This window comes from Cyrtonyx montezumae, unplaced genomic scaffold (assembly GCF_038088225.1).
Source record: "Cyrtonyx montezumae isolate F1298 unplaced genomic scaffold, pur_monq_1.0 scaffold_8, whole genome shotgun sequence".
Lineage (NCBI taxonomy): Eukaryota > Metazoa > Chordata > Aves > Galliformes > Odontophoridae > Cyrtonyx > Cyrtonyx montezumae.
Genome location: NW_027072089.1, coordinates 51,437,381 through 51,460,930, shown reverse-complemented (window position 1 = coordinate 51,460,930; position 23,550 = coordinate 51,437,381). Strand labels below are relative to the sequence as shown.

At 34.5% G+C, this 23,550-nt stretch overlaps 1 protein-coding gene across 2 annotated transcripts in view; it reads left to right on the top strand.

Annotated features, from left to right (window-relative positions):
• Window positions 1-329: 329 nt before the first annotated feature.
• CDH19 (cadherin 19) overlaps window positions 330-23,550 on the top strand; it is a 105,835-nt gene continuing 82,614 nt past the window's right edge. For both annotated transcript variants that reach the window (XM_065751935.1, XM_065751933.1), the window contains exon 1: window positions 330-402. The gene's annotated coding sequence lies outside the window, so the exon portion shown is untranslated. The remainder of the gene's footprint in view (window positions 403-23,550) is intronic.

Sequence of the window (23,550 nt, the reverse complement as noted above, 5' to 3'; positions counted from 1 at the left end):
TAAAGTAAGCTTCTAATTTTGACACTCAAATTAAACAATGTTAAAACTTTACAATGTTTAAAATACAAATCCGCGTAAAGATTATATATAGAAGTAAGTCTGCAGTCTGCCTAATGTTTATTCAAAACCCTTTCTCGCTGCAGCCAGCAGAGTTGCTTCTAACTACCAAAGGCGATAGCAGAATGATGGGGTTTTAGAACAATTGGCATTGTTAAAGATAACAGGGAGGCCTTTCATTCAACACGCACTACATATTGCACAGATGCTGGTGTAGCTCCCAGTGCTGATAGTGGTAAGTGATGTACAAAGGGAGTAAATGCTGAGACACGACCACGCCTAGAGAAAAGGAATTATGAGAAGTTCCCTGACAGTGGGACACAGCTGATTTTACAAAGGGAGCAGGTATGACATTTATTTTTCACTTGAGCATCTACCCTCTAATCTTCAGCACTTGTTTTTGACTCCCTTAGGATATTATACTTAAAGAGAGATGGTTGGTCATGACAGCAGCACAACCTTAACTTCCTTGTGTGTAGGATGGGATTGTATGGAAGAAGTTGATCATCAGGAGTACATTATATGTAAAAGTGTCCAGCACCTCTGAAAAAGTGCTGTACATATTTATAGGATAAGTTTGATAGTTGGAAAGTAGCTGTGATTCACTGAACCTTCCTGTCACTTCATCATAATAGCTAGTGTAAACTGAGTTTTCCTCTTCTCACGTGTATTGTGAATGTATTTTCCTCAGCTTCAAATACTCTAGATTGCCCTAAAGACTGTTGTTTGAAAGGTAGTGTGGGTTTTGCAAACTAATGTGTATCATGTATTGATCTGTATAAAGAACATTTAGCAACGTTGAAAACACACATACACATCTCTCATTATCTTCAATTATGAATCTTGACTACTTCTATTCTTCAACATCTGATTTTGAAAACATCTTCTAATCTTGACTATAAAAGGTCCAGTAGTTGATGTAAGAACTTCAGGGTTTGTTTTTTTGAATAATGTCAGATCATAGTTATGATGAAACTTAAGTATTATAGTGTACACTAACTACAATAAGGCAAACATTAATTTAGAAAATTCATAATTGGCTCTGAAGCACAAGAGTGTGAAAGAAGGAGTCAAAATAGGTTGCAATATCTTGTATCAGGCTCTGATCTCATACCAGGAAGACTGGAAGAACTTTTGAAGGATATCATGGACCTTTATCAATCCTATTCTCCAGTTCTGAACCAGAAAATTCTCAGTATTAAAGTGTGACTCACTGAGACTGATGCAGGAGTCATAAGGACATTTAACAGTCATTTCAGTGCAGATTTGATTGATCCTTTTTATCAGAAGTGACAGCCTTCAACCTTGAGGATACACAGATTTTAAACATTTAAAAAAATGTGTTTTTAAAACATTCTTAGATTCATAGACTCATAGGTACATCAGGTTGGAAAGTACCTACAAGATCATCTAGTCCAACCATCCTCCTATCACTATCCCTACCCAAGTACTAAATCAAATCCCTTAGCATCTCATCTAAATGCTTCTTGAACAGCACTAGGGATGGTGCCTCAACCACCTCCCTAGGCAGGCCATTCCAGTGCCTGACCACTCTTTCAGAGGAAAAATGTTTCCTCAAATCTAATCTAAATCTTCCCCGGCGCAACTTGTGGCCATTCCCATGGTCATATTTTTACATTTTGTACAAAACTGTTTACACAATTGGTATCAACTAGCTTGAAATTTTCTAAACAATATTTTTTGAGGAAAAAAAAATAAAAGCAAGATGAATAGATATTTCTGTGCTATAAATGAAAAAAAAAGACTTTAATGTCATTAAAGTAACTAATTAAAGATTTTGAAGTTTTAGTTACTTGTTACAGATTAGGTTGTTTGATTAAAATGACCTTCCTCGCTGTAATTTTTTTCATTTTTGAAAAAAAAGACAGATCTACATTTTAAAATCAAAAGTTAATTAAAATTGTTAGATTACAAATCTTCTTGAGCATGGGTGTGTGTGCTTAATTTTTTTTTTTTTTAGAATTCATTTTTTTTATAACCAAGGATTGTGTTTTTTTAACATCTTAAAGCTAAGAATACGAAAGTGAATAAATTAATCAATATTGTTTCTACTTTTTGTCATATACTTTATTGCTTAGCTTAGCTTTATAATAAATAAACAAAAAGTATTACAATTCATATTATGCCTTCTCTGTTCATTAACAATACATGCAGTTTAAAACAGCAAAAGTATAAACTGCCCAGAAAGCAATTTGTCTGTTTACTGGAAGAAGGATACTAATAATCAGAAGATAGTCTATGTGTAGGGAATTTGGCAACAGCAAAATCTTTACTGCCTCACGAAGCATGAAGTCTTACTATACAGACAGCTGCAGGGTGGGGAGGGCTTTTTGCATATCCTCCTGTGTTATGATATTGCTAGTCTCACAGGATGAGCAACAAACACTGTATAATTCAGTCTAGTAACTGGTTTTCCATAATCTGAACATAGTACAGCCCTTCTGATGGAAGCAAAGTTTCATTTTCCGTAATAATAGCAGGCTTTTTCACATTACCTGCCTAGCTATGCATAGTCTTCAAATGACTCAATTTGCTTACTTATGTGTAAGTATGTACTTATGTGTACTTATGCTTACTTATAGCATATACTACCCACAAATATTTATTTTTTTCATCAACAATTTATTTGTGAAATCAACTGCTTATACAGTTGATAGACCTGGTGTGATATCTTACCATAGTAAAACATCATTGAGAAGAATGTTCATTGATCTTTCATATAATAAAAACCAATCTTAACTGATACCATTTACTATATGAATCCCTGATAACTTCTATTATTTAAGTTAACCATAAAATTACATTTCTGTATTAGAAGTGCTTTTCTTTGTATAAATTTCCATATTCATCCTTCCCAGTCTGTACTTTAATCAAAACTTACCAATTCATTGTTAATTCACATAGACTCTGTGGAGATAATGTGACAAATATGACAAAAAGAATAGAAGACCTAAATGATACAGTAAGTACCTTTTCCAAGGAAAAGGATTACTAAAATAAGGATTAGCAACATACTAAATTGCCTAAAAGGTGTCTTTTATTGGCTTAGAAAATGCATTGCTTTGTCAAAGGACAAAGCTTCAATTTTGTTATCTGAAGTAACATTTAAGAATACTGGTTTTGTTTGCTCAAAACTGTGAGAGTAAATTTGCATCTTTATGAAAGTGTATGTGCATGCATTACTTAATGTTAGTAGTATCTAACTGATACACTAAGCAGTACTGCTTGAATTTAATGTAATGTCAGAAGGGGAAGAAAAGTACAGCACTACCTCTCCCAGTTTGTTTCATTCTTGCAAACTGTAATTTTTGAGTAAAAAACATTGATCTTCAGGCTACTAGTGAAACAAATGTAATCAACACCAACATTTGTTTTTTTATTTTTTATTTTTTTGTAAAATTCATGGTTTGTGTAGGAAAATGGAAAACCAAAATCACATTAGCAAATAAGATGCCAAGCCTTTCAATACCTAGCATAGGTATAGAGAATATTATAATGAATTAAACAGTTTGCAGTCTGAACTTTTCCTTTAATGAAGAGAGCAATCTTTGCTTTTTCAATGTAAAGTTTAGTTTTCTAAAAGTGTTACCAGTATCTCCTGCAGAGGCAGGCAAGAACTATATAATTCCACAGCGTTCTTAGGCTGAGTAGGTGTACATTCTGTATGTAAAATACTCTTTTCACCTGAAAGATTGCTTTAATGCAGTAGTCAGAATTAATCTATACTTAACCCTTCAACATATGAAATATATATATATACTATAAATACTTTTCTTTGCCATTTCAGCCTACCCAGATTTACCAGATTGCTGCCTGGAACACTTCTGAGATTCTAGGTTTCAAAGATGCTGTCATGTTTGTTTTCTCTCTACACTGGATTGATAAACGGTCTCATTATCATTTGTCACATTCCACTGACCAAAAATAAGGAATAGCATAGTCTTGAAGATACTTGTATGTACCAACTTCAGTAATGAAAAGGGGTTCCTTATATTCTCAGTGTTCCCTTCTGTGAAGTTTCAAATATGACATGAATAACCAAAAGCTGTGTCAGGTGGAGTCCAAACATTCATGAAACACTCATTAAAGATGCAGAAAATCCAGCTATGATTTCCTGCAAGTCGACATAATTTAACCGATTTCGTCTTTCTGTATTTAAGGCTTTATGTGAAAATTTTACTTCTTTTTAAAGAATGATAAAAAGTGAAGGAAGAAGGCTGAAGTTTGTAGGATTGATTGTCAGTACAGTTTTAAGTATGTGAAACCTGGTGGTCTTTCATTCAACGCCTAAAGAAGCATTAAGCTGCAGGAAAATAATACTGATGATACGGCTTACCTGTTGTAGGCCACTTACGATCTGATTGCAAAGGTTGTTGTTGCATATACCCTGGAAACTTAAAATTACTAACATTTCACATAAGTCTGAAAGAAAAAATGAGCAGAAGATAAATATGCATTAGAAGACTGAAGAGGCAGTAAACAATTCTGAGGCCGTTTTTCTTCAGTGAATTATAAAATACAATTTAAGTGTATTGTGTGTAGTTGATTTTATCATTCTTTGCATGCTTTACAATGTTTCTGTTTGAATTTTTTATACTAGATATAATTTGGGCTGCTGAGCATAAATATCAGTTAACAGTCTGGGCTGGTGGCTGTAACTGTAAGATATGGTCAGATCAAAGATATAAATACAGCACGTAAGATAATATACAAATAATATACAAAAAATACAATTTATGGAATAATTCTAGAGTATAGAAAATATTTTCATATGGTGCTGGGAGATAATATTTTATAAAAATTATTAATCATTTTATTAACAATTTCACATTTGATATGTGTAGCTGCATGAAAAATGCAGATTTCCTGCAACTTCTGTGATTCAAACAAAGCCAATACTGACATAGTTCTTTTTTTATTTTCATTTGGGAATCCCATATTCACTATTTACTCTTGTTTATTTTCTCTAATCATCATTATTGAAGAAAATCTCAGACTTAGATCCCTGTAAAAATCAGACTTCTGCATGTACCTCCAACTGGTTGAAGAAGATTCCACAACCCCCCTGTGCAGCTGTGCCAGTGCTCCATCACTCTCACCATAAAGAAGTTTTTGCGCACATTCACGCAGAACCTCCTGTGCTGCAGTTTCTGTCCATAAGTATGAGTAACACTGCTAGCTACGTGTACTACACCTTACACTTGCAGCAGTACCATTTTAGCTTTGTACCAGAATTGTTCCAAAACAATAAAATTTTATTCACAATCAGCCAAGAATTATACTGAAGAGAAAAACAAGCTTGACAGCCTTGTAGTCAGCATATCACCAGTTCTAATCACTACATTTTGCCACAATACCACCAAATCACTTTGTGTGTGAGTTCGATTTGTGTGTGTGGGTTTGATTTGTGTGTGTGGGTTTGATTTTTATGCATTATTTTTTTGAAAGGCATCTCTGTGTACCTGTGATAAACCAGAAGACAGTGTCCATCTTTTACATGGTAGTTTTCTGAAAGTCTATATCATAACCGGTGTATGAAGCAGGACACGTAAGTAAAACTTACTACAACAACAAACCCAGACATAGGTGTTCAGGCCTTCTAAGCAGAAACAGGCAGCTGTTTCCCAGCAATCTGAATGCTGTTAATGCTAAATTGACATTAAGCTATACAATTTAAAGTAAATTTGGATATAGCCATGTCACTTATATTGCAATATATAAAAAAAAAATACAGTGAGCTATGGCTATTGCTATTAATACTCTGTTAATGCCTATTCATTGCTTGTTTGACTCAGGCTTTTTATTGGAGATAAAAATAGAGAAAATTGACCAACTATGATTAGCTGTTGAAAAAAGAAATATTAGCATCGTATAAGTTTACTCAAACTTTGAATAAAGGCATAGGTAACTATATAAGCCATAAAGAAATAAATGTACTGTGGCTTTAATTTAGTCTCTTTTTATTTATTTGTTATGTATTTTTTCTTTCCTCTTTGCTTAGAATACAAAATACTGAAATGTCAGTACATACCATGACTATGAAAGTGCACACCTATATAATATAAGGGAAAGTTTCTATAGTAAATATTTCTACACTTCCTGTAGCATAATTTTAGTTACATAAGAGAGATTACTAAGTTTGCTTTGACATTTGAGTTCAGTTATTGCCATGGTAGAAGACAAGCCGGTTAGGTCATTTGCATCATTTAAATGGAATTCTCAGTAATGTCACCATTCAGTGAGTAACTCAGAACAGAAAAGTGATTGTATTCCATCAAACCAGAATTTATAATCAAGCAAGTAGTACTTGGAATGTGTCATTAGTCAGTGCAGACAATAAGTTGGATTGGTTGATTTTTAGATAAAAGATAGACTTCAAATTTCACAAGGATGATTAAAGGAAATTAAGGAAAAAAAAAGGAGAAAAACTTCTCTCAAATGAACTACATTTACAGCTGAAGTTACCCTTAGAGTGATTTGAGATTAAATATTCTGTGATAAAGCCAAATTATATGTAAATATACATATACGCATCAATAATTTCACTTTGCAGATGTTACAGTTGTTTCTATCTGATGAAGACAGTGCAGTGGGTGCTTTTGATATACACTGGAAATTAAAAAAGTATACATTTTGTGCAAAGTTGCAACTTCTTTCTCCTTATCTAATTGAATTGCATTCATACTGTTACAGCTATGAATACATATCAATACATCCCACAAATCAATAACACACCTCAAAAGACCTCAACAATTGTTTCCATATGTTTTCTGCTGCAAAAATATTCAAAACATATATATTTCAAGTAGAGTAGTAGGACACACTATTCAAAACAGCTTTAAAAAAAACTTATTCAGGTACAGAAATATTTAACTTTGTCTGCCTGAAGCTCTTGACATTCAATCGGATCCAAATGGCTCAAGGTAGTCCAAGCTGTAAAATACACTTTCATTTAAAATGTATACTGGCACTAGAGATGTGTTGAATCTGTTGAATATTAAATCAGCCTTTGTCAGCAGAATATGGCAGGGATTTAAAAAATGTGTGTTAACAAATTACCTTAATTCAGAACACCAGCTTGACCTGAATCTCTTGAGTTATGAAATTCAGCATGATCAAAAAAAAAAAAAAAAAAGAAAGAAGAATGACAGGCTCAGTGAGATTCTTTTGGAATCGTAATATCCCCACTTTCAGTAGAACTGGCAAGAGTTATAAGTAGCAAGAGAATGTCTTTTACTGAATTGAATATGGAGTAATCCTGAGAATAATACTCTATTTAACCTCCCAACTATAAAGAACATGTATTCATACATCTCTGTATATCTTGCCTTAGGCCAGTGTTGAAGATGAGAGGGAGTTCAGTCCTGCAAGGTACTGAGCTCTGTGGTCACTGGCTGCAATCCAGCAAAGCACTCAACTGTGAGTTTAAGTATATGGGTCATGGCACTTATTTCAATGGGACTCTGCTTAAAGATAAACTAACCTTAAGTGCTTTGCTGGATCACGGCCAGAGTGTTCAGTGCTGGGTGAATGCAGAAGGATCAACCTCAGAGGATCATCTTCCTCTCTGTGTTTTCAGACAAAACTCACAAACCACATACAAGCTCTTTTCAGGAAGCAATGTTCATGTAATAGCCAGATCAAGTAGACTCAGAAGGCTGGAATGACTTACAAAACTTAGAATAACTGTACTGAACAACTAAAAAAAAAGCAGCCTGATCAAAACCAAACCAAACCAAATCAAACTAAACTAAAATAAAATAAACTAAAATGAACTAAAATAAAAAAGACAATGCTCTTTGACTTCCTTAGGTTTGGATATTTACTTATGCATGTAACATAAAAACTGAGTACAGTTATGGTATAGATAAAGCAGAAAAAATCAAGTGAAAGAGTAGAGATGGAATCAGTTTTCCCTATTTTTCTTTGCCAAATTTCTGTCTTGATTTTAGCTGTGGCCTTTGTTACTTCTGCAGCTGAAAAGAACAAGAAGTCTCTAAGTTTAACAGTGTATGTGTTCTCCTCAGAGAACACATGCCAATTGAAATCAGATAACGCAGTCTATTTAATTACACATAAGTGGTATGTCGAGTCTGCTTCTGTTCCATTTGAAAACAACAGGAAAGAGAGCTTAGGAAAAAAGGAAAAGCAAAGCCGTGTATTATATATTAAGATTATTATCTTCATAGTCTAATACAGAAATTTTGAATTTCCCTTTGCTCCTACTAGTGAAAACACCCAGTTAGTATTTACTGAAAAAAAAGATGAAGGACCCAAGTTTGCTGCCTTCCAAAAAGGGAAGGAAGTGAGACAAGGAAGAACAAACCATGTTTACAGTCACCTGTTCTCAGTGGCATCAAGAGGTGTTTTATTTTGGTCATTATTTTTAGGCCAGCTTGCTAACTCATTGAACTAATATCAAACTAGTAATTTTCTCTTCTGTCCCAACCTAAATATGTTGAAAATGAGCTGTGAAAGGCTCTATTTTCAGACTGGTGATAAGACTTGAACAAAAAAATAGATAATAGTGGCTCATAGACATCTTGATTACCAAAAGAAGATCAAGCCATATGAATTTTTCTGTAAAAAGAAGAGAAAATGTCCCCTGAAATAGCATGCAAAAACCTAGAACTGCCTCAGCTAAACTTGGCCCCATGTGGTTTTCTTGGAGGCTCGAGAGTCTTATTTAAAAATAATATGCAATACACACAATAGGGCACCATATTTCAAGGGAAATAATTAAAGACAGCATCACACTTTCTAGCTAACAGCTCTCATTGAAGCAATGGGCAGCTCTGGCAAAAGTCTGCCACAGTGCACCCTGCAGTAAGATCAAATCAAAGTGATAAAGAATTCTATCAGAGGTTAGTGAACATGAGACACTTTCGAAATATAAAGTGCCCAAGCAGCTCAGCATGTGTACTTTCCACTCCTCCCCACCCCCCAGGTTTATCTTATTCCCACATTTCAACTTACCTTTTCATCATATCCATCAATCTCTTCCTTGTTGAGAAACAATTGTGTCCTAGAAATCTCTTGAACTCATTTGTACTCTTTCCTTTATTCTCATTTCCTTGTATCTTGTTCTGCAGTTTTATTATCTTTTATATGAGCCATGCTCCAATTTTCTATTTACTCCTATGCTGTTAATGCTGTTAATGGTGGAAAATGTTCTTCAGATTCAAAATCTGTCACCAACACGTATCACTTCCTTTTGTAAGCTGCAATGCTAGATTTTGATTCACCTCTTGAAATTTGAAGAACGGTCGGTAGTCACGCAGGCACATTTCATGTTTTTGTCAAATATTCATAACAATATCCAGAGCAGGAATGTGTTTTCTCAACTATATTCTATAAACCTACTTTTCTAGATGCATAACTACACATAGTTTGGTTATAAACAGTGAACAGTAAACTGACAAATATCCTCTTACCTTTGTACACAGATTTTAGCCTTCAACTTATGCAACAAGTGATGTAATAGAAAAGAAGCTACTAGCTGCATTCAATATTAGAAACTCAATATGTAATTTTTTGTAAGGTCTTTGCAAATTAAGTTAATTTGATTTGAATGAAAATTTTGGTTGTCTGCAACATGTGGAAAGATTTGAAGTTGCAGATTGAGAGAAGTTAATTTTTCCACATTTAGTATCCCTTCCATAACACACATAAAATGACTGCAGCGATTGTAACAGCTGATGTCATAGGATGTATTAGGAAAACCACTGCTAGAATTAGCACTGTTTGGGAACTTCATCAATGGCACAGAGAATTAAATCCATTCATAAAAACAAATTTATTCTGTAGTTAGGCTTGAGTCTGGATTAAGGCATTTTGATAGAAGTTATCTAGAGGTCAATAGCTATTGCAGTGCCCTACTGAAGCCCACAGCAGCTCCCAGTTAAGGGCAATCTCAAAATTAGTCATTTACTTATCTTAATACTTCTTTTCAGTATGATGGCAATCAAAGCATTATACACTTTAGCCAACTCCTTTGCAAAGCCAAATAATAATTGTAATAGCAATACACAGTAACTTAGTTCTTGATTTTGAATCCAGAACATCACATGGGACAGCTAACTCCAGCTGAGGGTGCTCGTTAATTCTAGTGAGGTGTCTCCAGCTGTGAATATGCATAAAGATGAGATCAAAGATAAAGCCTGAGTTTACACTTCAGGAAGGAAAGGGAAAGGGAAAGGGAAAGGGAAAGGGAAAGGGAAAGGGAAAGGGAAAGGGAAAGGGAAAGGGAAAGGGAAAGGGAAAGCCCCTTCAAATTTCTCTCAGTTAAACTAAATCATAGGGGAATGAACAAAGCAAATCTCACACAGAGAAGTGAAGTTTTTTTCGGCAGCAAAATGAAGCTTTTTTTCCTACTTTACTGGTATATGGCTATGATAAAAATATGCTTGCTGTCAGTCTCATTGGGTTAGGGGTCTGTGTAATCCTAGTAACACAACTGAACTAAAACTCAGTTTTCAGTAAAACTAGAAAATTCCATTAATTTGGGAAGCAGTGGAACATTTATTTTTAAGTGCTGTTATTTAGAGTTAGTAACTAAACATGAGCGCAATGCAGACATCTTTCTAATATCAGATTCGAGTTTTAAGAACTGGGAAATTGGAACTCTAAATAGAAAATCTGATTTGTTCTTGTGTAGTTATTTAACAAAAATTACCTCATATAACTGAATTACCCCATGTTACCCCTTAATTGAAATTGAGGAAAGAAACAGTAAGCTATTTTGACATCCAAAAAGAGTTAATCCCTTCTCAGGATGCAGATCAAAGAGACAACAGATAAGACCTAACTGTTCTCTCTGCTGCAAGAATATATTTCTTCTCCCCCTCCTTTTCAACTCCTCTCTCACCATTTCATATGTTCTCCCATCTTTCTGTTGTCCTGCATTATCTCTCACCTGCCTTTCTCCTGAAGGCAAATTCTCATGAGTCTGAGGAAGAAAAGGGTGGATAAATCCATCTTACTTTTACTCCAACTTGCTTTTACAACAGAAAATTACTCGCTTTTCTTGTCTTTTGTTTTCTCTTTTTTTTTTTCTTCCCAGATTTAGTTAATCAAATTGGTCTACAACACAGAAAGTGCTTGCGATGTCTCAAGGTTGGGTGGAGCTGTGTGGGCAGGAGTGTGGTAGAAGCTGATGTTGGGAAACAGGATGTTGCAGTTTCCTTTTCAGAGGTAGCAAGTTATTAATATCTCAGTTTCTTGTATTGGTGCAACATGAGGAGTAGGTCTGCTGTAGCTCTGATACTCTGGTAAAGGTAATAGGGAAATTTAATGTGACTCTACCACATACAGATCTAAAACAAGGTCTAACTTTATACATCCAGCTTAAGCACCTCAAATAGAGCCAGCTCTCTAAGTACATTAACAAATTTGTCAAAAGATGACTCAATACTCAGTAAGGAACATACTAGCCTGCCAACTCCTAAATCAGATGACCGAAGTTAAATAGGGTTAGTGCATGAATATTCATTATAAACCTGATGGCCCAGTGAAGAAACAGGGATCTTCAGATTTCCCACAGGGCCGTTGTTTTTTAGTATATGAAGAAGCCATAGGGATCATTTTTGACCTTGCAGAAAACAGAATTGCAGAGGTAGGAGTCTAAAAATGCTATGCCAGCAACCGATATACTTTTGCTGAGAGGTGAACTCTTGCTGCAAGCAAAATGTAATACAGCCAGCTGACTATCTGTACGCTACAATAATGTAGGATTCTAGCGGAGCTTTGCTGACGCAAAACTGGAATAATGCAGTGCAAAACAACCCTCTACTAAAAACCAGGTCGAACCTATAATAAAACATCTCCTTATATGATTTTCTACCCCTTCATAATGGAATAGAAGAAATATTAGCTTTTTTGACCGCTTCTTAGCTTTAGAAGTCAAGTTTATTGTGCTGCTTGTGCCATTACACAAATCTTTTTCCTGCTAGGTGAAAACTAATTTGAAATACATTATTTCACATGGACTTGTTTTTCTCCTCTTTGTAGGTACATTGTGTTGCTCTAGACTACAATGAATATTATCTAGCATGCTTCTTAATTTTTGTTTCCAGGCAGTCCCCCTGCTTTTTGTTATCATCTGCCCATGTTAAGCTTTTGACAGTCTATTTGATTTTAACTCACTTTCCCTAAGCTTCCTAACTCTCTTTGCTTTCTGCTTTTGTTGTGGAGTTCCTCAAAAATGCATTTTTTTTAACTCGCCTGTAGCTAAAAGAGATCCTATCCATTCCCTTTAGCTTTATTGGTGTAATTGCTGGGTAGAACTATGAGTTGCCTCTCAGCAAGAACCTTTGAATGTTTTGTACAAACCTGGGTTGCCTTTGTTAGACATCTCCCACTGTGGTTATATTTCAGGGTCCAGCCTTTACATTCTTACCTCTTCCTTGCACTTGTTAAGGCCCAGTAGGATGGCTATTGTAAATGTTACATATTGCAATTTTATCTACAAGAAAAGGAATTCTGGTTTATATTTTGATATTTTATAATTTTAGGGTGTGTTGACTCTAATTTGGAAATAGACTGGTATTCAGTCTACTTCTTAATGAGTAAATTGATGTATGTTTGTTTGTAAGAGCACAGATATTTATGATTTGAGAGTACAAAAGATATGATCTGTAGTGTGATCTAAAGCCTACTGAATCAGTGAAAAGACTTTCACAGGAAGCAACTAATTCTGTATAAGATCCTGCATGCAGTATCTGTCCTCTCCTACTTATAGATGCCTTGTCTTGTGATATCTTTCTTAACAGCCAATATAGGATGCATCTCTACTAATTCAAAAATAAATAATAGCATTTCAGCAGTAGATGTAAATGTATTTGTAAAAGCAAAAGCAAAACTACAGACCTTTGAAATTAATTTATCAATATTTGCAGATTTCAGTCCATAGCAAAAGAAATGACAAATATTGAGCAAATGAAAGTATGTAAAGCATTTTAATAACTGTTTAAAAGAAAAGCAGCACAAATCTCTTGACTCTGGATGGTACCTTTTATCTTCCCTTTCTGTCTTTGATTGATGTTGTTGGTGCTGTTTAGCTTACAGTAACAAGCAGGTTTTTAATTTTTCTATCTTCTGCCTCTCTAGTGACAGTCTGTGATGGATGATATGACAGAAAGATTCATCAGAAAATTCTAAATCATGAATACAAAATAAATTAGCAATATAAGAAATAGATTTGCATTCTCCATTGACAACACTCCAACTGCATCAACTGCTCTCTCATTTTTTGCTCTTGTTTAAATGTGATGAAAATACTAGCTCAGCATATGGATATCTTGCATTTTTAAAATATGTGAGTGTAGAATACTGTCTTGATTTACTTTGTGTTATTATCTGAATTGCAGTATTTGGGTTTTGTTTTGAAGATTTAGCAGTTGAGAGCAATCTCAGAATCAAGAACTGGATTTCAAACCATCTGCATGCCACCAGCTTGTTCAAGCATTGTTATACATTGTGATTCTGATTTGCCAGTTAACATATTTTTCCTAAAAATTAATCACTCTTAACTTATGGATTATTTGCATTCCATCTATTTTTCTTCGCTTTAACTCTCCTAAGAGGCAACATTCACATTTTTTTTCCCCTCAGATTTAGGGAAATAAGGGTCTTTGAGGATAGCCAAAATGACCAGCAAAACCAATGATGAGGGTGTTGAGTACAAATGTGAACTCTCTTTCCAATGTAAAGATATTTTCTCTTGCATAAAAATTTTTTGTTGTTCTTTTTTGTTTTTTTTTTATCAAGGATAATCCTTTGCAGAATGAACTAGTATTTTAATTAGTTACTCTTGTATGAGACCTATGTTAGGCACAAACACATACGGAAAGGACACATACACAGACAAAACTGTGATACCTTCCTGAAGGAAGAAATCCCTATTCACAAACTTAAAAATAGGTACTTATGGAAGTTATGAAGGACTAAGATAAATTTATGCAACTAAAAATTGTAACAAGCTAAAAATCAATAGTGGAAAGAAATTGGGATGAATTTAAAACATTCCTTCTTACATAGACTGTATTTTCAGTAACAATATCTCAGCATTACAGTTATTAGTCTTGCTATAAATCTGCTTCAATCTCAGTAGCAGCTTGGATTCCCACTAAATAAAGGTTTCTTTTTGTGGTGTGTACAGCTTCTTCTGCAGTTGTTTTATGGCTCTTATAAAAAGTAAGACCAGGTTAAAAGGAGATAGCAAGGCATCTTATTCTGTCATCAATTTCCAGCTGCCGGATTAGAATTTGTAGTCACTTAATCTAACCTTTTGAATTGCAAAGGTGACAGATTTTCTCCCACAATTCTTATATACATCTTAGAGCTTTACACTGTCACTTAGTGTTATAGTATGTGAACATAGATAGCATCTGGTGGAGCTATAACATTTATTTTGGAAAGATTCTTAGTCTTAATTTAAAGAGTTGCAGAGACAGAGTTCAACAGAACATCGATTATAGGATTTCTGTGTTTAATTATTGTCAGTTTAAAAAATGAGACTCTAATTTCTAGCATTAAGTTTCTTTTCCAGCTAGTGGATTTTATGATAAATCATTGAATGTTTCTGCAAATCTGTAAGCCCTTATTGGCAGAGAGAATCTGAAACATACCTTTTTTGGCCCAGGAACAAAGAAACCAGCATGCACGTGTTCCCATCAGATAGTGGTTTATGACCTTGAGTGTCAGTTTGCTTCCAAAGGGATTATTACAACATCTGTCTCGGAGGAAATACATCTTTTGTAAGGCTAGAACTTGAGAAGTGAAAATCTATAGGACACAGAACGGCAGAAAAAAAAACAAAAAAAAAAACCAAACAAGCACATATTACTGTAGATTGAGGGATTGATAAGATTGAGTCAAAATTCACCATCTTTAGTTATAAAATAAAGTGATTGATTTGTGTGTCTTGGAAGCCATATTCTTGATGTAGAGAGAATGCTACTCTGGTTTAGCTGTAAGACCGGACATAACAAGAGAGAGAGTACAGTTACAAGCAATGATTCTTTGAAAACTCCTGAAATACAGAGGATATATCAGTTTATTTTGCTGAAAATATCCTGGAGCACTTCAGAGGAACAGGATCACTAAGGCAATGAAGTGTGATTTGTTACATACTGCTTTTGTCCTCTCTTCATGTAGTCTGACAGTAAGGTCTGACCATATGTATAATACGCATATCTGCCACATACTCTTGAAATCATAAAATGTGAAGATGAAAAAATTTAATCCTCAGCCAGAGTCACTTAAAATGCCTGGGGAAGGTAATAAACCTTGTTTCCAAAACATGGGGGGCGTGGACATCAGAACCATCAGAGTCACTGGCAGAAGCTTGCATGCTATGCACCTCAAGCAGAGAGAGAACATGTCTATATGCAGTACTGGAAAACTCACTGTTTATGAGATTAAACTATAAAACCTTGCATAGTGGTCCTGGAGTGTTCAAGAATCAGTGATCAATTAGATCTATGACATTTTTTCATTCTTGTGCCAAAAGCCATCTCCATAGCTGAGAATTTAACCTACTTTGAATAAAACTTTCAGATAAAATGTGTTAAGATCAAGTTTATGCACTCCTTGTTAATAGAATTAAAACCCATATGCATTCTTCATTAATTTAGCATATATGTGATACAGATAGAAAAAGGGCCATCCAGACAGCTCTTGTTTTTCTGTTTTTTCTTTTTTCTTTTTCCTTTTTTCCTTTTTTCTTTTCTTGGAATTTAATCTTTTTTCCCTCTGAGATACAATGCAGGCCAGATTATCCATCTTTCAGGGGTATTTCTCAGTTCCTAAAGCTAGCTATCATATAGCTTCTACATATCACTATCACATAGCTTCAACTCTATATGTTCATCTCTAATTCGTTCTGATAGTCTTCAATACAAGTGAGGAAACTGCAATACTGTATTTTAAAAGTCATTCAGATGTTCAGTGGGAAACAGACATTGTATGAAGTGATTTGTGGAAAAAAAAAACCAAACAACAACACCTGTTTGTTTCACAGCAATTCCAAAGATTAAGCATGAATTGTAGCTATAAATAACATCTGTGGACTACATTCCAAATGCTTTTGAATTAGCTATATAAAAGGAAATATGAATATGCAAAAAACATGCTAAGTAATTTGAAAAAGAGGTTAAGCTAAAAAAAATTTTAGAAATGGAGAAGAGAGAAAAACAAGTAGTATAGTAAAAGGAAAACTTAGAAAGGAGAAGCCAGTATGTTATGGGAGTTTGCCTTTTTCTTTTTTAAGAGAAATATGAATAAAAGAGAAAGGTGAGACAGAATTTTCAAAATAAGCCTTACAGGATAGTTCTAAAAATCTGAGAAGATAAAACAAACCCATTTATCAAGAGAAAATCTCAAGTCTGTGTTAGGAATACATTTAAGATAGCTTGTCATGATCTCCATCTTTCTTTCATTCTGTTAGTGAAGCAGATAGGAAAAAAAATATCTGCAACATACTGTGATGCTTTGTGATTTAGTTCATTGCTAACTCTTCCTTCTTTTTATAGATTTAGCCAAAGAAATTAAATTTGGGAGAAAGTGATATCTTTGAAATATTATTATAAAATTGTCATAGCTTTATCTATTACAAATAGAAGTATATGGGGAGGTCCAACTTCTTACTTATAAGGGCATTTATCATACTTCTTGTTCAGTGAAAAAGATTTGAAAGAAAAGAAAATCAACAACTACAACAAAACCATAAACAAATAAACCAGTCTCTTCTCTAAAAATGTAGGACTTTGAAGAAAAAGTTTATTAGATACCCCTTTTATTTGATAGTTAATCTCAAAAAAATATTGCTATCTATCTATCATCAATCATTATGTATTACTGGGGAAAAGTTCTCCTTTTACTTGAGATCTCTAAACACATCAGGCTTAGTAAATGACTGGCTATATCTCAAAGAAATCAATGAGAAATTTTCCTTGAGGCCTTGACTTGAGGTAGGAAGTGCACAACTCTCAGAATATTATGAAAAGCTAAAAAATGTCTACATGACATGTGGAAGAAGCAGTTACTTTCAGGTATCGCATTTGAATACAGAGTGCCTAAGTGCTCTGTTGAAGCTGTGAAATTCTAGTTTCCATATTAGCTTTCTTGTAGTAAGCAAGAAAATCCCTTTCAGTAACACTTCAGAGGTGAGGTCTGAGGAATACAACCTGTTTGACAACTGCTTTCACCTTTGTTTGACAACTGCTTCCACCTTTGTGTGTTGTCAGATGAAAACTAAAACTTTAGGAGTGTTCTTAATGACACCCAGTACCTCCATTCTGTTCATCTAAAATCTAAAAGTTAAGTCATTAATATGTAGTATGCCTTCAAACACAGAAAATCATTTTGTCTATCCTGAAGATACCATATTTTTATCCCATTTGGTAAGTTCAGTGTATGCTGATTACATTGTGTCTCAGAATGGCAATTTTTGTTAGTGAGGTTTTAGCTAGGTGCATAAAGACACTGGAAATCTGTCAGCAGCAGGCAAGGCAAAGCTTCATATAAGGATCAAATTTTATCAAGAAGATTTGTGTTCTGGGTGTTAACTTAGGGCACAAGAGAGAAAGGACTGAGTGGAACAGAAAGCTCGTGTGGATGACTTCAAGCCTCCGGGTCTGAGCTCAGGGCAGACCCTGTGCCTATGAAATCATTTTCTATTGTTAGCCTGCACAAAATGTTTGGCTGTAAGCCTACTGCAAAACTAAGCTGTTTTTGTGCCAGACTACTATTGTGAGCACAGTGTACGACTGCTACTTTGCACATGCAGAACAAAGGATTACAGATATAATTTTTTCTCCTCTGTGGAAGTCAGCTTAGTAACCATTATTGTCATTGTCTACAGCAAATCATTAAAAAACCTGTCAGGCAGATGTGTTTCCCTTCCCTAGTGATGGGAAAACTTGACTATCCTAGTCCTAAGGGTGAGAGGAGAGTTATTTCTATCCTTGGAACAGTGACCTGCCTCTGAACAGCTGAGCTGCTGTTTTCTATCTTGCCTTTCTGCAAGCCTTTACCTTTACCTGTACAATAACCCCGGATATCCACCACAGTGAATATGAAAATCATTTCTATATATTGAGGCAAATAGCTTTGATTTTTTCTTAGAGAACCATTGCACTCTGAGTAAATAATGGTAACAAGAACTTGGAAGACATTCTTAGAAATGTATTCTCTATTAACAATGAAAGCAATTATATGTTTAAAAATGTCTTATACGATATTTCAGTAAACTGTAAAATAGCGAATATGAGATTAACATAAAAAACTGATCCAAAATAATTTTATTTTAAAAATTGAACTATTTCATTCAATTCCTGCTTTTGAATATCAGCATTGGAGTTTTTAACAGCTGTTGAATGTATTTCTGTTATACTGGTTGTAATAAACACTCAGGTTGACATTCTTGCACATTGACAGTCATACCACTTTGTTTTAGGTCCACATTACAATTTCTGCTCATTGTCTTGAGGTCCGAAGGTGGAAGGCTATAAAAAGAGGAAGTAGAAAGTAGTTTTCATAGTTAATTTGATTCATCTCTGTAGGAAAGAGTGTGATGATATTGATCGTGTCACAAGCTCTTTTTCTGCCCTAACTAATCCAGTTTTACCTTAATTACAAAGCATTTTAAACGGGGAATAGGCAGGAGAAAGGCTAGATGAAAGAACTTAGTAAAGTGCTATCTTGGTTGACATGCATTTTTAACAGAAAAGTGCATTATCAACCTTGAATGTGATTCACATTCTGTCAGCATTTTCAGGAAGAGTTAGGTTTCTTTGTAGCAGAAGTAAAATCAATGTCATTCATAATGTGAAATAAATACACAAAACAAGTATCCTAAAACATTGTTTCTCCAAGGAAATTGCTCCTGTCAAAAGTCATAAATGATTTATCACGAAGAAGACCCTAGATAGTTTTGCTCCTTTCCTCAGGTCCAACTGACATTAATTATTTCCAGGAATCAAGTAAATGCCTCTAGGTAAAAATATGTTCTGTGAAATGCAGCTCTCTGAAAGCTCCACTTACATTTCTGTTGACACTGATCTTAAACTGAGGTTACGTGAGTAATTCCAGAGAAGTAAGATATGTAAATGAATGAATATACCACATGAACTATGTTAAGATGATTTTCCTTAGACTGAGATGACCATTAGAAGACATAGCATTTGGTTTTAGATATCTTTCAAAATTGACTTCAAGTTATGGTAAATTTTGGACTAAATAAAATGTAACCTCCTCAACATAGAGTTTTATCGAGATGAAACCATAGTACTCTTTCAAAATCCATTAATCTATTGGTGCTTGCCAAATTCTTAACAAACTATATAATTATTGATAATTCAGATGTGTCATCATATTAATCCTATATGTTGAAATATATATATATATATATATATATATATATATATATATATATATATATAGGCTTTTAAAGTACTCTTGGTGGTGTGACCTTTTGCATTGGATGAATGGATCAAAAGATCATATCTGTGTAAATGCAAGTTTTATCTCTGTTTGCAAGTGTCTACTCAGTATGACTTATTCTAGCACGAAGAATCTACCCTGACATGATTAAATTAGACTGAAAAGCAGAAGTGTTGGTTTAGCTTTACTGACATTGACTGTGTATTTTGCTGTTGCTGTTATTGTTTATTTGTTTGTATAAAAACAGATGCAATTTCTGTTAATTGGTCTCATATATCAGCTCTGGTAATTTTACAGATTAGCACTTAAACTTCTGCTATAAAGTATGGAAATTTACAATAAAATTCCATTAGGAAAGGCTTGCTTTATTTTTAGAAATTCTACCAATTTCCATCAAATGCAGATAAACAAGACAGAACAACAAAAAATAATTACAGTATTTCAAATTGCCATTTCTACAAACTGCAATCTCTTCATAGTTATGCCTCCATCTTGAAGGGTATTCTTCTGATTAACCAGTACTGAAATGTTTTTTTTCTAACAATATAGATGATGGGAAAACATTTTCCAGTATCAAGAAAGAATTTTAAAATGCTGTTCATCTTTTTGATGGCTGATGCCCTCAAGTATCAAGGGTTGTGTTGGCAAAACAGCATCATGTCTGCAAGCAGATGATGTAATGAGAAAACACTAGTAGATAACAGCTAATACACAGAGGGTGGAAACTTTACACCATGCCCCTGTGAACTAAATTACTAATAGATGTTATTTTCATGAGGTCATGATTCTGGAAAATTAAGGATTGCACCAAGGCTATAAAAGAAAGCAAAAATAAAAATAAAAATAAAAAAATAAAAAATATAGAGATATAGAAGTTGCTATTAATGGTAGAGTGAGGACAGTTAGTTTTTTAATTGTGATGGATTAATTTTACAGTGTCACTGGAACTCAATGTTTAAATCCTTCAGCCCTTCAGTCCTTCAATCCTCAATGTGCACTGTGTGCAGTTTTTCCATATCAAGCTATTAACCCTGTTTAAAAGGTACCCATTGTATTTTTAAATAACTGTTTTAAAGAGCTTATTTTTATATCATAAATCTCAGAGGGAGCCTTCCATAAGTGTACAACATTGGCATAGTCAAATAGTCTACAATTTGAGTGAAAAATCTGCAATAGATTTGAAGTCCACATACTAGTAGTATACGTGAAAGGCACAATCTGAAGGCCATCAGCCCAATAGTTAAGTGTCAGATATATGACTCAAGCATAGGGTGTCAGGCTGAAGGTGAAACTTATGCCTGAAGGGAGATTTTTACAAGTGCTGTGCTAACACTTAATACTGCATAATTTATGAGAAACTGATGTTTCTTACTAACTGAGATCCTGGTATTGCACATAAAATTTCGCTCAGCATTATCAAGATCCATTTTTTTCTGCTTGAATAAAAGAGTACATCGAGGTGTGTGTTGTAATGCAAGCTTATATGATCAAAATGAAAACTGAATTCTTACAAAGGAAATATTTTAACAACAAAAGCTTCAGAATTCCCCTGAAAGTGAGATTCAGTCCAATTTGACACAACAAATTGTTTTGCTGTTCAAGAGAGTACCACCACAAGTATAGATTACACATTTAAAACCCTGTTTTGCCTGCAGCTAATGTACCTAGAAGATGTATTAACTGTGCAGCTCTCCCATTTGTAGGCAGTAGAAGGAATTTAGCTCTATTAAAGTATAAGGTGAAATGGGGAAGAATATGAACAATATAGCTAAAAATGGCCAAATATTCAGAAACATTTACTACCGGTAACTACTTAATATTGCAGATAGACCAAGGAGGCTACACCCTTATCTGTAAGGGAAACGTGTTATTGTTTCCTGGAATACGAAATAAAAGGCAAGTCCATTAGCTACAGATATTAAAATGTCAGATGGGGCAAGAGGAGCCACTCCACACCTTCTGCAAGGAGCCTCCTCTGCACTATTAGTGCTTTGTGCTCTAACAGGCTGAAAACGAAGCACAAACTCATCAGTGTGATTCCTTCTCTTCCTTTTACAGGAGGTGTACTGAAAGATGGACATCTTTCACTTAATCGCTGATTATGTTTGTTGCAGTTGGAATCTGTAAAACAAGTGTTACAAATCTATCGCTATGCTGAGTTACTGGGTGGCCCAGTACTCTGTCCTCAAATCTGTAGCTCTGCTATATGAAAAACAGAAAGCCCTCTTTCCCTTGCTGGTGGTTTGAATTACTCTAATTTGCTCTGGTATTAGCACCAGATGTCATGGTACAAAAGGAAGTCCAACCCAGCAAAAGAGATTGCCATTCTGACCTTCTATTGAATTCTGGAACTCTTGCCCTTTTTTGACTTCTGAACAAATCAAGCTCTCACAAACATGCTGAATGGAGTGGAAAAAAACAGCTTGACTCTTCTGAAAGAAGTTACAAACAAAACTGAGATGGCCACTTGCCACTTTCCCTGTCAGGGTGACACCTACCACTATTTGCTGAGCTTTATTTCTGTGGGCGTGGGGGGAATGAACCTTCACACCAGCAGGTGCACTCTTTCCTCTGCCCCTGCACCTTTCTTGCTGTTTCTGTTCAGACAGAAAATGGCTTTTATTTTTCCCTTCAGTTTTTGGAGTCTATATTTTAGGGAAGATGAAAGCTATATCTTATGGGGCTTTTACTTCGTTAGCAAGATTCTGACACCATTTGTTTGTATCATACAATGAGTGTTTGGTTTATTGTATTTGCTACTCAATTTATCTTGGGAAAACAGATTTACATTTTTACAAAAGCCCAGCAGTATATATCAAAGTGAATGTAGTCATATGCCTGCTTGCATTGATAAAAGTCTGTATTCACGATAAAGACAGTAAGCTTCCACATGATTCACTGGTCTTAGCCTTTAAACTATGTTTTTAAGTAACTGATGTTTGGTTGTAAATCTGAAAATCCTCTTTACAGGAGGAAATAATAGGGATTAGGAGCATTAGTTTATAGATGTATATAGGTGTTCATATGTGTATGCATATGGAATGTAAATGCCTATGCGTGTCTATATATTTCCAAGTTCTTGGCAGCTAATCTATTTCAATCTTGTTTATACAAGACAAAATATGGTTTGCCACAGCACTGAATACAGAGCAAGATGTCACTGTAATACTCACAAGCAGAGTAAGGGTCATTAAAAGAAAAATGGGAAAAATTAGAAATCCTTTGCCTGCTTGGTAAGGACTCAAGTACCCCTGGCAATGTAGTGAGAATATAGATTGTGATCTTTTCCCCTAGCTGGCTCAGATAGATTCAGGGCAGATATGTACTGCTCAGCAGAGGGCATAATCTCCCAGTGTGATGTGTGTATCCCCTGAGAGCATAAAAAGAAGGAATAACCATTAGAGAGAAGAGCCAGTGACATGACACAATGTACAGATCACCAGTAACAATATTTTAGAACAGGACTATAGCACTTGTTCAAACTGATTTATATATTTGCTTGCTTAAGAAACCCAATAAGGGTGTACAGTATTTTATGATTATATTCAGCAAGCACAATTATACAGATATTTTGTTCAATATAAGATGTTCAAGTGGGAAGATTTTCTTTATGTTGAAATAAAATTTTTTCAAGCATCATGTTCAAAAGTCTGAAAAACAAGACAGACTTCAAATAAAGAGAAGTCTAGGATCTTAACATGTGAATGTCTTGGATATTAAAATATGGCTAATCAGTGACTGTTAAGTTCTACTAATTTGCCCCATGAGATTTTGAAGAAATTCTGTGTTATAGAATGTAATGTGGGCTTTGTTTTTCATCCGTATGTCTCATCTTTTTATGTATCTTTATAGCTAAATTTACATCTTCATATCTTTGTAAAAAATGTTATCATCACAGTTTAATTTGTTCAACTAGATCACTCATTTTGTGGTACTTTTCAATTTACACAGAAGAAGCAATTAAATGTGAACACCTTTAGATGTTCTTTGGTTGCCATTTTGATTTTTAAATGGGATGCAAATAAAAGA